Raw genomic sequence first — 6,394 nt, forward strand, 5'->3', positions numbered from 1 at the left:
GCAGCCATGATGATGATGATGAATATTTGGCTTTCTTTTAATCCTACTGAATTTGTAATTATGTATAGGCCGTTCTAATACCGATAGTATGTGGGTGCCTGTGTGTGTGTGTGCATGTGTATATGTGTGCACCGCCATCTACAGGCCAATGAGTGTACAGTCACTAAATGTACACATAACCTAATTTTTTTTAGACCCCCCCCCCCCATGGATGAAATTCTACGAAACTTGGCATACCCCCAGAGAATGCCAGGTCAATCATACACATAAAATTTGGTGCAGTTCTGAACATCTTAACTGAAGATGGGGGCGATTAAAGCAGAATAATATAGCATTTTCATTTTTTTACCGGGGGGGGGGGGCGGGTGCAAATCACAAATGAGTGATTGTGGGCCAGGTTGATGTGGGCCCTTGAGACCAACATACCATAAAAGATTCTTCATCCTCGGTGCCACGGTTCAGGTAGTTATTTAGGAAAATGCTTTTTTTGCGGTTCGGGGGGCCCAGCACGGGGGGGGGGGGGGGGAGTGGCCCCCGGGGACGAAACAAATTTTTTCCGTAAAAGTCTAGTGGGCTACATACCCACCAAATTTCATGTGCCCCGGTGGTTCGGTGTCCCGGGTATCGTTGACCAAAAATTCAGGAAGTAGATGACGGGGGGGAAAAAAAAATAAAAAATTGACAATCCCTATATGACAGCTTCGCTAGCGGCGGTCATAATAATTTAAATAACACAAAAGAACAATATAAGGAACGGGCTGCAGTTGATGATGGGAGCAGCCAGGTTTTCTTCTCTTGTGATCCTTCACATTGAAAGCGACATTACGGCCAACCTGACGAGGCATGCAGGATGCAAAAAATTAAAATTACTGTTGCACTAGTATGGACATCTTGCCGTGCCAGCGTTGCAATAAAGGCTGCCTAAATGCCATGTATATAAATGTCCTGTCAGCTTACTAATGGATTTTGCGTTGTGTGTAGATTTGGACTTTTTATTCCACTTAGTTTAAACAGCAAAGTGGCGAAGCCTTGTTCACCTATTTGGAACTGGCTGGTGAATGTGACGTGCGTAGGCCTGGCTAGATGACCCTTTTGGGGCATCTAGGCCTACTAATCGCTGTGGATTACTTTTTTCGTGTCATTGGATTACAGAAAAATATGATTTGTTTTCTTAACATGTCTTAACGTAATGGCGTGATTGCGCTTCATTTCTGCGATTGGAGAGGCATCAGACTGTAAGTGAACACTTCCTTTGATTCTTGGAGTTCTTGCTATGATTTAAGTCTGCCCTACACTCAATAGCCTACTACAGTTTGGAGTTTACTTGCTTTGCCTTTGTAGAATCGAATTTGAGTTTTCAATGACTCGTTCTCCTTAAAGCTAAGCATACATGAACCGATGCATCTTGTTATTTAGAACTCCACTCTGCCAGGTGGCTCGCATGCCAGCAGCACTCTTGAGGCGTCAGAGGTTTACCAACGATCCACAAGCACAGCTAACTGGCATCCATTACACTAGGCTATATAGTTCGTTTTTAATAGCAAACAGAAATGTCAAGATGGCAACAGGTCATTACATTCTTTAATTGACAAAATATGATTGTACAAAATATTCAATCAATGTGGCGCAAATGAGGCTAGAGGCGGTGGATTAATTAATCAAAAGTGAGCAGCAACCATGACTCTGGGCTAAGCCCCGAATGTTTTCAACTGCTAGGCGACACCCCTGTCTATTGCGTTTCAAGACAACCATATCTGCTCATGCTGTGTTCCCCAAGTGATAGGCCAGGTCTCAGCTCCTACAATTTTTTATTTTTTTTTGTCTGCCCCCCCTGGCTCGAATGTCCAACTCCGCCTATGCACAGCCCATTTGGGTATCTTTTACTATATTTGTACCAAAAATAACATTGTAGCCTACAGTGATTTGAAGAGCAGTAGCCTAAACAGTTTTGTAAGGCTGCGTGTACAAAACAGCTTCTTTACAGATCAGCTGGCTAACGCTGCTTTTGCCAGCTGCCCATTACGCCAGGTCAAATTTTGTATAATTTTATTCAGACGAGAAAGATACGTTTAGATTCCCATACCTATTTTGAAATTTGCTTTGCCATTTTTTCTACTGTCCCAGAGTTGTCCCAGACATCATTCTATTGTGTCCCGGAAGCATTTTTTATGGTCCCCGGGACGTCGGGACATTGTTAATTTCGAGCCCTGCATAGAGATGCTAACGGTTAGCATAATCGATATTAGAGCGAACTTCAATCCATTTGCAAAAGGGTTAGGCCTACATGAGAAGAGTTCTTTGTTTACAACTGACTAATAAAATACTCAAATGCTAATGTTTTCTCTCCATATAATACCATGTAGGAAAAAACATGACTCATCAATGCTACTTGAACAGAAGTAGCCGCATAAAATCCCAAGTAGCCTACCTCTCCCTGCACAAAATAGGGTTAGGGTTAGGCGTGCGTGTGACAATGTGGACCCACTAGTGATCATGTGACAGTTGCTCTGCTGCAGCCAGGGGCTTCTCTCGGATAGGCTACACCTCCTGGATTTAGTGAATGTATGGTTTCAATGCGTGATTTAGAGTATTTTTCCCCATAAGTAATTTAAATACTCAATAATGTAAATTTGCACATCGTTAAAACAACAATCACGATATTATCGCAGACGATATATATCGCCCACCCCTACTTAAAAGTATACATTTTGTCGTTAAAATTGGGTATAGTGTTGGCAAAAATCTGCCCCGCTCTCTTTGTGCTGGAGCGTGTTAGCTAATTTCCATACTGAACTGCAGTTGGCCATTGATGTGCCTTTGTTATTTGAGCACAATTCTTTCCTTTGACTCAGGTGAGGTGACAATTTGCAAATCTATTAGGGCAGTTTTCTCACTAAAAGGTTAACAGAGGGGTATACATTCAAATGACCACAACTTATTCAAATATTATCAGATCTACATGAATGAGACATCATTGGTTAGCTTTGACACTACACTTTCAGAATGTGTGAATAATTCAAAATGTCTCTGGGGAGACATGTGGCTGGTTTTCATACAGCTGGTCACATATTTGCATTATCTGTTTTAACTACATGATATTTTACACAGCATGCCAGCTTAAAGCAGACCCATGGGGGCATCAAAACTGAAACTGAAAGTAACTCCCCACTGCCCCATGGGTCTGCTTTAAAGCAACACCAAATAACTTTTCCCTCTGTTGCACGCACTATTTGTTTATCCAACACCGGCTTTGTAAATAACAATGTCCACAGACAAGGTAGAATATGTTGCATGATTTTACGAAAGTACGATGTATTGCGACATCAGATGCAAGTCAAATTTGTAGTCTTTTATGTCCCATTCCACGGAACTACAGATCCGCTACCCAATCTGGCAAACTTACATAGTCCGGTTATAGCCGATAGAGGGCCGCGAAGCGAATGCAGAAGTGCCGTTCACCCTGTTACGAGTTGATGAACCACTGAAACGATTTTGGAAACATTATTTTAAGGTACAGTGCAAAAAACTCTTTGGTGTTGCTTTAAGCTGCCTGTCCATAACTTGGCCTATATTGTCCCAAATTGTCTCATTATTTTTCCTACGGGCTGCATGTGATGAACTTGAACAACAGGACTATGGGTCAATTTACACTAAACTTACACTTTAATGCATGCTAAATAAATGGCTATATATGGTATTATTTCATTATAGGTAGTCTGTCTGTAAGATTTCATATTTCTTACTTTTTTATGGTGATTAGGCCATTCTGACATAGGCTACTTACTACATCCTGACATCTCTCTTTATTGTGATTTAATAAACTTTATAGACTCCAGCCATATTTATTCCTTCTGGAGTTAACAATGAACTTAGATTAATGTAGGAATTGAATAGTGATTGTGTGGCCTATGAGGGAACACCCAGTGGTACCACCCAGAACACCCTTGGTACCATCAAAAGCTAGCCTATAGCGATGTGGTCAGGATTCACCAGTACACCGTGGTCCACCTTACCAGTGACCAGGTCGTGGTCAGCCTGATCACGAAATTTATAGTTTACCCCCTCTCTTTTTTACCATTACAGCCCTGACAAGACTGAAACTAGCTTGCTTTAAACAAATGTTTAATTGGGCTGACTTTGAAAGTCAATAATATATTAAATTAAAAAATACATTAGCACTACAATCTACAAGGACACTTAAGATAATTATATATAAAGGTAAAAAAAATGTTCTTAAAGTGTTCACCATAAGGCATTGACAATAATGTAAATAACAAAGTGCTAACAATCCACATTCTGTACACAAAGCTTGGCAGAGAAGTTATATACCAAAATACTGTACATGCTCAGCTCTGATCCAATTTTGCAAGTCATTATGTCATTCCAAGTTATAACACTAAAACATATTATGGAGAAAAAATGGGGTAAAATGTAACATCAGTAACATAATGTCAATGAAAGACAATGAAAATGTTAACATCAAAAGCACCAGCTGTGCAACAATCTTCAATGACACTTTGAAAAAATATATTAATAAAACATTTTAAAAAGGTAACTCAGATAACTCAGGTGCACTTTAAAAATACTTGAATATTTCTCACTGATGTAATGTTAGGAATCCTAATCCTTTACAAATACATGCAAATGCAAGCCCAGAGTTGTTTTTGTGATACAAAAAAATGGAACTGGCTTTTAAAGAAACTAGTATGAGGGGAATTTGTCTTGGGCAAAAAAAGTACGTTCGTTGTAACTACACATCATCGATAACATGCAAGGCTGTGACAAAAATATGTGTAAGACTGAGTAGACAATACAATGAAGACATACAAAGCAAGGCTGTGACAACATACATGAAAGACCATCCTGGTGGCGAGCCCCTGTTCCAAAGACCTAAAAGTTGGGCACCTCACCTCTTTCGCCCTGTCTCAATGCCTTCCCCACTGCCTACACACAGTCACGTACCTTCACATATGAGGGGACAGTGTGCGTGGTTTGCCACTGTCAAAGCAGGAGCCTAAGCCATTCTGTAAGATATTTTGTCTATGAATGTTATGCCATCTCCTGCCCGTGGTGAGATGTTTTAGCATTTGAAAACTGATTTATAACAGATGATAAATATTTTAAAATTAAGTGAAGGAAAACCAAATATTGATCCTTCATTAACATTTCCAGTATTGTCGTTTTGTGGTTTATCCACCATCTTGCTGCAAGACACATGCATTATTTGGTTCTTCTTCCTACAATGACGGTGAATTGCAGCTTGCTGTTTCATATATTTGTGGAGTGGCTTTTGTATTCGTGGTATAAGGAGATTTTCACATCAAATGTAATTATAATTTCTTCTGGAAGCCTAAATAAAGCTGAGTGTTTATTGGACATGTTTGGTTTTTACTGTACTGCAGTAGCCTAATATTAATCATAGAGCCATTGGTCATCATCTTAATGTTATGTCCAAAGGTACCAAATAACTTGATAATAGCACATCAATTGTCTCTTTCGATTGTCATCCCATTCATTTTCTGACCATACTGACAGGAGCTAATTTAGCAAATGCCATGGTTTGCCAGTGGAAAATAACAGCAGGGCATAGATGCCTGTCTGCAATCTTCAAAAGCAGTTTCACTCTTCAATTTCTTGCATTTCAACAAGGTGCTTACGCCAAGAAAGGAAGTGCATGGTTTACAAAGGCTAAAAGTTAAAGTACTTGTAAAATGTTTCCTTGCATAAAGGGATAGCATCACTAAGCATGAACTGTAAATAGCCTACAACGTAGATTGTGGCAATGGTGGTTATCAAAGAACAAAGACCTGGGGCCGTATTCACAAAGCCTTTTATCTTACCACTAGGAGTACTCCTAAATCACACTAAAAGATTTTAGCTAGGAGTTTTCTCTTAAAAGTTATTCACAAAGCCTTTCAGACCTACTCTTAGTAAGGAACAAACACCTCCCTTACGATGATGAGTGACAGGTGACAGGTCTGAGAATGCGTTCACCCCTTAGTTATGCCTACAATGCAAAATTGTTCCCTCGCGATTGGAAGCTCCTGTAGCCGCATAGGATTTCAAAACATTGTGACGTGAAATGCCACAAAAAGCGGTATGTGAATAGGTCTTAGTGAGTTAGGAGTCCTCTCGACTTCTTTTAAGCTGTCCCAGACTTAGGTGCTACTTTAAGGTCTAAAATGCTTCATGAATTACTTTCAGTAAAAAAAATTAGGAGTCCTTAAGTTAGGAGTGACACACCCATTATTTTTAGGAGTTGCTCCTAAATTTGCCAGTTAGGAGCTACTTTTAGCCTTAAAATTCTTTGTGACTATTTATTTCATAATTATTTAATAGATTACTGTATAGCCTTTTATTAAGATACCAGATAGGCCTTTTTAAACAAATAAAT

This window comes from Alosa sapidissima, chromosome 17 (genome assembly GCF_018492685.1).
Source record: "Alosa sapidissima isolate fAloSap1 chromosome 17, fAloSap1.pri, whole genome shotgun sequence".
NCBI lineage: Eukaryota > Metazoa > Chordata > Actinopteri > Clupeiformes > Clupeidae > Alosa > Alosa sapidissima.